Raw genomic sequence first — 12,097 nt, forward strand, 5'->3', positions numbered from 1 at the left:
TTTTAAAGTAGATGCCTGTGTTTGCATCTCATAGGGTTCTGCCTACATCCCACTCTGTATCTGGATTATATCCTTCCTTCCCTAAATTCCACCGGAATTATTTATCTAGGTTTTTGTCGGGCCAGGCCTACGTACTGTTTTCATTTGGGGAGTTGTATAAAGGGTGCCCAGTAGAAGCAGCTTGGGCATGGGTTCCAGGACTCATGCTGTCAGTCCCAGAGAGCCTTTTTGCATGTCTTTTTGGCCTTGAACATACCATAGGCCTTGAACATAGAACATTTGAATTTTCCAAAGTCTATAATATTTCAAAGTCTTAGACTTTCATCAAAGCTGCCATTTAAAAGGGGCTTTCTCTATAGGTAAATTTTTTCTGAGGACTTTCTGTCTTGTTTGCATATTTAGGCCATTCTGTCCCACACCCGGACACTCCTCCTCCCTATTAAGGTGTCCATGCACAACTGGAGGCAGTCTGTCTTCCTGGAACCATCAATTAATGGACTAGTAAGACAGGAGTTCCTCTTGAGCAGAAGATCTCAGATATATGAACTCCACGTTTTCTGGGATGCTGGTATATATAGCTTGCAGAAGCAAACAAAGTTTTGAAGTGACCAGGCATGGATAGAGTGAGTTAAAAGGGCTGAGGAAGTGGTTCTTGGTTCACAATCAAGACAAAGTAGTGTAATGAAGGGTTCACTGGGCCGGTTTTCAGGTTTTAATTATATATTCATTGTATCTCTCTGTGCCACCTTGCAGAAATCGCAGTCTGTCTCTGCTTCAGTTTCCTCATCTTCAAAATGAAGGACCAGTGGTTTCTAAGCCCCTCTCAACACTAGCATTCTAGGACTTTAAAGGATATAACTGTGTTCAGGTATAAAGTTACTAATGTGAATACCCAGTGTCTCATGGGAAAAGGATAACCAAATGTAGAATAATTAATTCAGTCTTCTTGCAGTTTCTTATTTTGTACATTTTTTCAGAAAGAAAATATATTGGGGCCACTTCAGAAAAAGAATGAATTCACCTGCACGATTAAAACTATATTAAGAGGGAAAAATAGTTGTCACTTTCTCCATTCACATGACAGCAAACACAATTACAGTCTGATGATGTCTTAGGCCCTTTCCAACATCATATTCACCATGTGAGAGAATAAATTATGAGTAGCAAAATGTACTAGGACCACTTTCTCCAATTTTGCCCCCAAACCTGGCTTGTATGGTCTTTAGGAGGAAGTTTTCAATTGAAAGACACTGAATTGTTTATCAATGAGCAGTATTTATGAGGCAAGCAAAAGTCATCTGATTGACCCTCACCAGAGAGTCAGAATTTGCCTTATTCTCCTGTCTCCAGGTTGGTGAAGGGAGAAAACATAAAAGCGGCAGAAACAAGTTTAGAGCCAAAGCATTTGCTTCACATAGACACCACCAAAGTGTGATCACAACGAAAAGTTAACCAGTATTTTCCCGGTTCCAAAAGCACATCTGTCTCCCTTTCCCATAAAATGTTCTGTATCTCTGATTTAATTTAATTTTGTCTTAAAGGTCTTTCTTCTGTAGCTTATAAAGAGGTATTTTTCTTTCACTGCTACTTTCCTGAAACTTCCAACTTCTCACATGTTTTTTTTTGTTTTTTTTTTAACATCTTTATTGGAGTATAATTGCTTTACAATGGTGTGTTAGTTTCTGCTGTATAACAAAGTGAATTAGCTATATGTATACGTATATCCCCATATCTCCTCTCTCTTGCGTCTCCCTCCCACCCTCCCTATCCCACCCCTCTAGGTGGACACAAAGCACGAGCTGATCTCCCTGTGCTATGCGGCTGCTTCCCACTAGCTATCTGTTTTACATTTGGTAGTGTATATATGTCCATGCCACAGGACAGGAATAAAGTCACATAGTTTTAAATTGAAACTCTTTCGCTTAATTCTTATTTTTTTTTCATGTGACCAGTTCCAGAGTCCATTATCCTTACCCTTAAAAGTTTAACAGAATGAGAATTAGGGTATCCAGGCTAAAATTGAAACATGACCAATTTTAGAGAGATGAAAGAAGGCTTAGTTCTAGGACCAGTAGAAGTACAGTGAAACAACCAGTTTTCTCAAAGCAAAAGCAAAAAAAAAAAAAAAGTCCAGAACTATCATGCTGAAATTTGTGAAAATAGGAGACTGAAAATATGGAAATCTTTTATTTGGATCTCCTTGACACCATAAAACTTGTTACAGTTTTTTAAACAGTGAATGTTTTAGAATGTGGCTATTTCTTAATATTTCCAAAGTTTCTGTCTACCTGAAGTTAAATCCTTTGAAAAGACTCCTCTATGGTAACAGTATTGAAGAATTTATTAAAGACATTATTGTGCACTCTTGCCTTATTACTCATTTAATCCTGATCTATGTTTAGAGAGTTGTGCCAGCCAGGTCGAGGCCTCAAAGAAATGAGCACAAACATTTACCCTTTCCTATGCTGTATAGTTTTGGTGATAGAAAATTCATTTGGAAAATATCATTGAAGTTATAGTATAAGCAAATTCAGTAACCTTTAAATAGATAAACAGAAAGCTACTGATAAAGTGATAATGGATTCTCAGTATTTCAAATAAAAAGAAAGGGGTAACCAAAGTTTTAGAGCTAGGAGCTTTCTGCATTTAAAAAGCCAAGAAATTTAGGCAGGCAGTGTTCTTAAAAAGAAGGTTGACTAAATTCAGCAAAATTAACAGGCTTCCAACATCAGTTCAAAATATGAACGTACATACATTACTGGCCCTCTCTTCTTTTTTTCCTGATTTTAATGGTTTATCCCCAAGCTGTACAGCCTTTGGTAACTCCTTGATGAGATCCGTTATAAACAGCTTTGTTCTTCCTGTATAAATTATAACATCAAACCAGGATTTGTTAACAGTGAATTAAAAAAATTCTTTGTGAGGCTTCAGGATCCCAGGCCTGTTTGCTCTCTGATCCATTCCTGGCTCTTCTCTCCCCCTTTCTGGTCTGTATCACAGGGGAGCTGATCCTGCAAGCAGCATTGCCCTGCCTTCCCTTAGGAGCTGGCTGCCAGCTGGGTGTGACCAGTGGGAAGCAAGAGCAGGAAAGGAGAGAGCTGGAGGTTGGGCAAAGTCAGGATATTCCTCACTCTGCCTCCCTGCTCTAGCTCCTGCCAAATGCCCTGTGACTTGACCCTGGGCTCCAGTAACGTTGCCTTTTCCCTTTATTCCTCCCACTTAAGAATCGTAGTGGCTTTATCCAATTCAGAATCACTGTCCTCTTTGGGGGTTCTCTTCTCCCTTCTGTCACCTGCTTTTACAAATTCCTCGAATTAAATTCCCCCTCTGTTGACTACTTAGAGCAGTTTCTGTTTTTCTGTTTGGAGCCTGACTCTATACATCCTATTGAAAGGCATTATTGGATGATATACATGGAAAACTCTATTATTCCTTGATTTTCTTTTGCTAGAAATTCTTTACTTTTAAATGTGCTATTTAGGAATGCTAATAAAGCGTTGAGTCCTCAAAAAAGCAGAAAGAAACCCAGCACATTTTAAAAAAATCAGTTTTCCATGGTCATAATATTCAAAACTACAAACACAAAATATTATAAGCTTTACTGTTCATTAGTCAGAACAGGGCTATACTTAGCTGTGACTGATATATAAATTCCGTCCTAAAAAGAGGAGTGGCATATAATACTTGTCAAGACAATTACATCACACATCCTGTATAAGGGGTACTCATTCACCAACTTATTTGCCAGTGATCTCTCTGTTTTCTCATATCAAAGAGAGAGAGAGAGAGAAAGCGAAAATAGAGAAGAAAAGAAAAAAAACCTGGAACTTTCTGTATTACCAATTTGAAATGCCATGTTTGTGAGTCCTTGGGATAATATTTTGAAATCTAAATTATGTCTGCACTTTTTTTTTTCTCCCTGTATTTTCTGCTATTGCTTCTCTCCTCCCTTCCCACCTCTGTAAGCAGGTCTCCTGCTAGGTATTCATTGTCCCAAGAAAAGGCAAAAAGAAAGGCAAACAAAAGTAATTTATGTGTATTTCTGGCTTTGTTTTATAGAATGCTGAATTCGCAGGGAAAAGGGTTTCAGGACACAGACTAAGTATATTGAAGGACCTTCAGAGGGAAAAGGGTTTTCCTGAATCTCGGAAGAGGATACCCACAGGCACATAGAAGGGGAGAGAGAAACAGTGCATGTTCAATGAATCCTGAGGAAGAAGCAAGGAGCTGGGAGCTGATACTGGAGGAGTTGCTGAAGTACAGAATCCAGGGTAGACTTAGCAAAGGAGTCCCCTGAGGTCATGGTTCTAGCGTGCAGGTGTGTCATGGCAGATTAATCATCACACAAATACTACCTGGACCTCATTCATCTGTACCAGCGATTACATTAGTTCTTCCTCCCATTGACCAGTCAGCACCCCAAGTAGCCACAGTGACTGGTCAGGACATGTGTGGGAGCCACCAGGAACAATTTCTCCCTTTTTTTGTTCTCTGTGCTTGAGCATGGAAAGATGTAAACTGCCACCACAGGCAAGAGTCTGTGAGAGAATGCAGCTAACACAGAGAAAATGGATCCAAGAGATGGAGGGGAATTGGGTGTTGCAGACATTTGAGCCTGGATCAAGCTGTTTCTGGAGTGAGACCTATCAGACTCTCAAGTTATGTGAGTAAATCAGTTCTCTTTTAGCTAAAGTCAACTGGGATTGAATTTTCTGTCATTTGCATTGGAAAGACTCCTAATTGATACACTCATCCCTAATACCTACCTGTTCAAGGCCTTGGTGCTGGGGCATAGTAAGTACAGAACTTACCTGAAGACTAATACTGATGCATACACTTAGGATACAATTTATTATGCTACTTCTGCTGGGCTGGGGGAGAGAGCATTTCATATTATCACATAGGAAGTGGCATGTCAAAATCAAATGGGAATGCCCATTTTGTGTTAAACCTTCAGGGAGGATGAGACTTTTCTTGCCACAGAGACATTAAACCCTCTACCCCACAACAGAGAGTTTAGTGGTAAAAGCTGGAGACATGAAACACAGCAGCCTTTTTGGTCCCTGTACATCTCTCACCTCTTTATTTCTTGATTCACTCAGCCTCAGTTTCCACTCCTAGTCAACTAACAGGATTAGTTAGACTAATCCCAAATTACCTGTGTTGCTTCATGTATTAGTACCTTTGCACTAGCTCTTTCCTCAGGCTGGAATGAACTTCCCATACTGTCTACCTTTCAATCCCCAGTTAAGGGGCTTTAGCTTCTGTGAAATTTTGCCTAACACCAACACTACCCTGCTTATTATACCTCCCACCCACATACTCTAAAATTGATCACTTACTTGTCACACTGTGTACATCCTTCTGTTGTGACCCATATGCAATTTTTTGTTTATTTCTCTGTCTCCCGTATTAAACCAAGCTCCATGAGGGCAAGAATTCTCTCTAATTTATCTTGGAATTTTTAGGACCTGGCCATTAGGCTGTCTACAATTATTTGTGAAGAGTGGAAATTACTGAATACATGAAATAAATGAATGTGGAAGCAGAAGGGGTCGTACATTTTTATAGCTGGAATCTTAGAGTCCACCTAATCCTTGTGAGTTAAAATACTTACCACAGTAACAGGAATAGCAAAGTTATAAACTTTAAGAGAGTGAAAGGTTAAATTTTATCAGAACACATCATATGATAGCATTCTTTATTTTATTCTTGCACACATTATAACCTTATGTTACAAAGTTTAAGAATTCTCATTTTTTAAAATTTGGCTACATTAAATTTCTCTTTTTCAAATTTAAGACCTTCTTTTCCTTTAAGTATTTTATTTCCTGTGCAAGTCTGTTTGCTCCCTAGAACTATGCAATATTTGTGATTACAGGATATTTTATTATAGCCAAGAATCAGAATATGAGTTCAAATAGCAAATGAAATCAGATGCTTGAAAGAGCCAAGCTAATTATAATTGGAAAAAGACCCTCCACCAACTTTATACACACACACACACACACACACACACACACACACGACATTTATATCTATACTCTTTAATAATTCCATGATTTCAACATCTTTGTGTAGGAAGGGAGTTGCTGTCACTTGAAAAGGTTATGTAATGCATCCTGTTTCTTACAGACCTATAGGAATCTGGGCAAGGTTAGAAGCAGGAGGATGAACAAAGTGAGAATCAACATAACTGAATACAAATGTAGCCAGTTATCTCCATTTAGGGTAGACTCTGCACAGATTATGTTTTTAGGAAAATTTTTCTCTTCCTTAATGTGAATTGTCTTTGATAATTATCATTTGCCTTTGGGAGATATGCATGTGTAGAATCCAGTGGATGAGCAAGAAGAACGAGGTGCGAAATCTTCACTGCTACCAATAGGTACAGATTGAAATGCAAATTCCACAGGGGCTGTGCTGTTAGAGACCCTCTGTAGTATTATTTCATACTGCCTAATTCAGGCTTTGGGAAAGGTGTTGCTACAAATAATATCCTGTGGTTGCACTGACTGGGAAAGGGGCTGGACCCTTCATGAGATTAAACGCCATGAGTAGGGCGTAAGGTGGTAAAGATATGTACTGTAGAGATATGAAGAAAGGTATTTTCTAAGGGGAGAGTCAATAACAGTGGACCTTGAGACGGGGGACTTGAGACAAGGAAGGAAGGCTAGGAGTTCGGGATATGCTCTTAAGGGGATCTCTGTGCAAGTAGTAAGTTTTTTTGTTGCTCTTTTCCTTTGACCGGTTGGGAAGTTTTATTTAGTGAACAGTTTGTAATCTGTCTTCTATGTTGTGATTTCCTTCATTTGTTTCTAACCTTCAGTCGTTATTAACACCTGCACAGACTTGAGTGGTGGGTGTATGGGACAATCAAGGAAAAGAAGAACAGCATCGGGAAGTATAACCTTCTGCACATGGCACCTCCCTGAGACCAGGGTTGTGGTCCCTACTTCTGACAAGCAGCAGGGAAGTGAGTGGTGGCCTCTGAAGGCTCGTGGAGGAGACCAAGGCCCTGAAAGAGCTATGGATGAGTAGATAACTCAGGAGAGTGGGGCAAAAGCTTTCTTTGCCAGAGGTGTCAGAGCTTCCTGTCCATTTTAACTCTAAACACTGTATCCCCACACTCCCTTCCTCTCAAAATCTATTTCCTTGCTCTTCTTTCACCTTTCGTCACTTTTTACTTGGATTTTGGCAACAGCTGACTATGTCGTCTCCTGTCACCAGTTGCTTCCTTGCCCTGGCCTGGTCCTACTCCACACAACTGCCATGGTTGTGTTTCTAAAGAGTGCTGGCCCTTGACCTTCCCCAGTGCTTGGCCAAAACCTCCTGTAAAAACCTTCTTTCTGCTTGTTTACTGTCCTTGGGATTTCTATCAAAAGTTGCACCTTTCATTTGAAGACATAGGTTTTCAAAGCTAGTAGAGGTGCCACTAAAGTCATTAAGAGGTGCCATTAAAGTCATTTGTCATGCTAAGAGATTCCATTTAAAGATTTACCCACTTAAAGATTACTCAAGTTTTCAGTATTGAGACAGATGGCAGCACAGTAGAAGCAGTGATGTCCTGGAAAATCTGTCAGTTTTGTTTGGGAAATTAAATGTTCATATAGTCAGAGGCTTGTGGGATATGCTTTTTTAATAATCCCATAATCTCATCAAATATTTCTGATCCTAGATGAATCCAGAGAGAGTAACATGGGATATGATAGAGAGTATGGTGGGGTCTCTGAACCATTGGATACAAATGGACCAATTCTTGGGCAAGGATCTTTACCACTGCACCTTATCTTTACCACATTACATCGGGGGCTTTTTTACACACAAAGCTCACTTAATTTCCTGAAAGTTAGTTATTTTTAGCATTTTAAAAAGTCTTCTATAGAGTTAAGTTCATACCCACATTTCTAATATGCGTGATGGTTTATAAATATGTAGAAGAGAAAGGAGGAAACAGAAAATATGCTCCTCTATCCCAGTAAGTCATGCTATTGAAAAGGGACCCAGACATAGCTTTGAAATCCAGTCTGGAGCTCCCATTATCCCTCTCTTTTCATATCTTTGGTCTATCTTGATTGAATGGATAGCATGAAGCTGATATATAGAGTCTTGTCCTCATCTGTATCATAGAGAAGTACATCACTGATGTCTTCATAAGTGACACTAGTATAAGATTTCTCCTATATCAACAATGTTGTTATAATACATTCAACTTTGGTATTTCGTTTATATGCCTTAAATCCAAAAGCTCTTCACCCACTGCTGCCCACATATGCTGACAACTGTTCTGATCTGATCCCAGCAGGAGTAACAGATTTTATTTCTTAAGCATTGCAGAACTACAACCAGAGTGTTATCATTAGATGGAAGATCTCATACTGGCTTTGCAAGAGAGAAAAAAGAAAGAATCGAGATGAAAATAATCTAGGCTATTTAAAAATGCCCCACATTTTCAAAATTGTAATTCAGTTTGGTTTTCAAAGGTAACATATTAAAATGGCTCAAAGTTCAAAAGGTACAAAATTATGTACAGAGAATAATTTCTGTCATATCCCTGTTCCCCTGCCATGCAGTTCAGGCTAAACTAATGTTATAAAATGTTTGTATTTTCTCCCAGAGATAGTCTACATGTATACAAGCAAATGTGAGCTCACACACATTTTTAAGTATGTATCTTGTCTATTTTTCCTTAACCACTTATTTCGGAGATAGTTTTGTATCAGTACATAAAGGGCTTTTGAATTATTTTTTCTGGTTGCATACTGTTCCCTTGCAGGGATATACATAGTTTATTTCATCAGTACCAAGTGAATGAATATTTAAGTTGTTTCCAAAATTTTGCTAATACAAAGATATCCCTGCACCTACATCATTTGGTTTAAGGATAGATATTTCTTTAGTATAAACTCCTAGAAATTGAATTTCTTGCTTAAAACTATATTTTTTTAAAGAATGTAATTTCATTTTTGAATTGTGATAAAAATTCAAAAGGAACAAAAGGATAAATATTGAAAAGTAAGCTTTCTTCATCCCCCCTTGCCCAGCCCCCCACTTTTTTTTCCCAGAAGCATATATGTCATCAACTTCTTGTATATCCCTTCAGAGATTTTACACACACACCAAGCACATAAACGTACAGACGCCTATGCAGGAGGATGTCCATATGAGAGACTTTAATGTATTTAGGCAGATTTGTATTTTCTTCTGCATTGTAGTCTGCAGGGATCAGAAGGCTCTTGCAGATACGGCTGACAGCATTCAGTGTAACAATTTAAGTCAGGAATATGCTCTTTTATTGCCTCATATACCATTATCATTTAAAGTAATTCTACCACTTTTCTCTATGCACAGCTGTTCTGTGTGGAGGGAAGGAAGACTGTGGGTAAAGAGCCTTGCCCTATCCTCGCCAAAAATTGTCTAAGGAGGTCCAGTATGGAGTCTGGCCTGTATCACAGTTAGCCTGTAATCCTGTCCTCTTTATCTAGGGCTTCTCTTCCCCTTTCTCTTGTGTTGGAGTCCCTGTTTCCTCTGGCACATGTAATTCTCTTTTTCTTAGTGTTCCCCCGAACTCCTCCTCCTTGCCAACACACATTCTCTTTCTCTCAGAATATATCTTCCAATAGCTCCAGAACAAGAGTGTCTAGGAGGTAAATTTTTAAAGATCCTACATTTCTGAAAATCTCTTTAATTCTTTAATCTAATTAACAGTTTGGCTGATAATACAGTTTTAGGTGGGAAATACTTTTTTTCAGACCTCTAAAGGCATTGCTCCGGTCTTACTGTTAAGAAATACGGTGCCATTGTGATTTCTGACCCAAATTTTTCCTCTCTGGAAACTTTGGTGATCTTCTCTTTGTCCTCATTGTTCTAAAATTTTCCAGTGATATGCCCTGACGTGATTTTATTTTCATCTGTTATATTGAGCACTGAATAGGCCTTTCATTTTGGAAATTAATGCCTTACAGTTAATGGAGAATTTTCTTGAATTATTTCACTAATGATTTCCTCTTGTATGCTTTCTTTTATCTCCATTTCTGGAGATATATTCATTATATATTATATATTAGACCTCCTGGACTGGTCCTTCAATTTCCTATCGCTTTTCTACTTGTTTTTATTTCATTTCTGCTATATTTTTTGAGAAAATTCCTCACCTTTATTTTCCAACAGACATTCTTATATATTTTATTTTTCTATTTATTTTTATGGTGGCAAAATATATGTAACATAAATTTACTGTTTTAACCAATTTTAGACGTACAGTGCAGTGGCATTAAGTACGTTTACATTGTTGTGCAGCCATCGCCACCATCCACCTCCAGAACTTTTTCATCTTCCTAAACTAAAAATATGTATCTATTTAATAACAATTCCTATTCCTTCCTTCCCCAAGCCCCCAGCTCCTCCATATTAGAGGTTTTCTCAGATGTCTTATAATCCTTGATTTTCTGCTTTCGATTAAGAATGAAAAGCTAAAAGCTGATTGGGAGCTCTGAATGCATACATGCATATGGAACTCACTGATCTTGAGCTTTACTGCAAGGTGATCTGGGAAGGCTGTTTGTTGGGCATCCTCGTTAGCAATACGTTTAGGTCTTCCTAGGTGGCACGGCCAGGTACTAGAGAAAGGTCCACCTGTCTCCTTCGTGGAGAGTCAAGATTTGGCTGCCAGTGTCCTGGGAGCTGAGTGGGGAAGGTGCTTGAAGTGGTGTTTTCAATAGAATATTCAAGTCTTCAACTGTGCCTGGCCTTTATTAGTTCAAAATAACCACAAGGCCTTATTCCAAGGTGAGGAGAGTTAGTCTCCCACTGGCATCGGGCTGGGAAGGAGATCATTGCTTCTCAGTCAGCTTTTCACCGAATACTCCTGTAGCACCGAACTTCCCTCCTTCACTTTCAGTTTTGGAAGTACCTGGGCTATTATTTTCTGAACCTTTGGAAAATTCTGTTGTATTAATGGAGATGTTTCTCAGCTTTCCCCATTACTAGCTTAATTTCCCCTTTCTGAGGTCTGCTAAGTCTCTCAGGTTTCATTCACTTATTTTCCAGTTTTCAAAAGTATGTTGCTGTTATCTCCTATCTTCCTCCTTTTTTTTTTTTTTTGTGCGTGTGTGTCTTAAAAAACATGTCCTTAAGATTTCTTTCACAGGAGTTCCTGAAGTAGTGGCAGTTAACGTGTGTGTGTTCAGTCCTTACTTCAACCGCACGCTGGCACGGCATATTTAATGCTTGCCTGGAGGATCTCCTTGATTCAACAACTTCCAATAAATTTAGGGATCTAGAATTTAGTTTTATGCCATTAACTTAATATTGCCTTATTGAAAATTCTCTCATTTCCTCATTTTAAAAAAATATTTAGAGATTGGTTTATTTCTCCACCACTAAGGTACTAAAGTTGGGCCTAAATCATATGAAGTGCCTATTCTGATAAGGCAGTTGACATGTCAGCAAATAAATCTATTTTTTAAAGGTGTAATCCTCCTATAGACACTCTATTAGGAGGAATAATCATTGAGAAAATTATATTTACTCAGTGGATTTTAAATTATAAATGATTTGTGTAATTTGGTCCCCCTTTATCAAAAAAAGGGTTCCTCTAGGTGTTTGGTTTTTTTTTTTAAGTTTCACATGTTTTCTTTGAGGTCATTGCAGTTGGTCAAATTAGTGTTGCGGTAATCGAAGTGAATTTTCAAGGGAAAAAATAAAAATAGAACCTGTTTATTACCCAGATATATCTGTTCCCTCTGCTGCATTTTAGTCATAGCTATTTAATTTCCTGAAACAAAAAACAAACAGATTTTTCACTAATGTCAGTACTGCAGAGCTAGCATAGGACAGAAGAGCCAGCTGTACTCGATTTTGTCTTATGCATCATCAACAAAATTGGCAGCTAAGTTCTGATTTCAGAGCCTTTATGGTTAATGATGATGTACAAGCTGTGCTTGATTTTCAGATACAAGACTAGTCTTTGCTGACAGAAAAATCTATTTTTGATTTGTAAATTGAGCCAATTTGATGCAAAATTATTGATGTAGGATAAACACAGATCATGAAGATAGCATTTTTAGACTCACATTTCTAACCCTAAAACCACTTC

Source organism: Physeter macrocephalus, chromosome 2, assembly GCF_002837175.3.
Source record: "Physeter macrocephalus isolate SW-GA chromosome 2, ASM283717v5, whole genome shotgun sequence".
NCBI lineage: Eukaryota > Metazoa > Chordata > Mammalia > Artiodactyla > Physeteridae > Physeter > Physeter macrocephalus.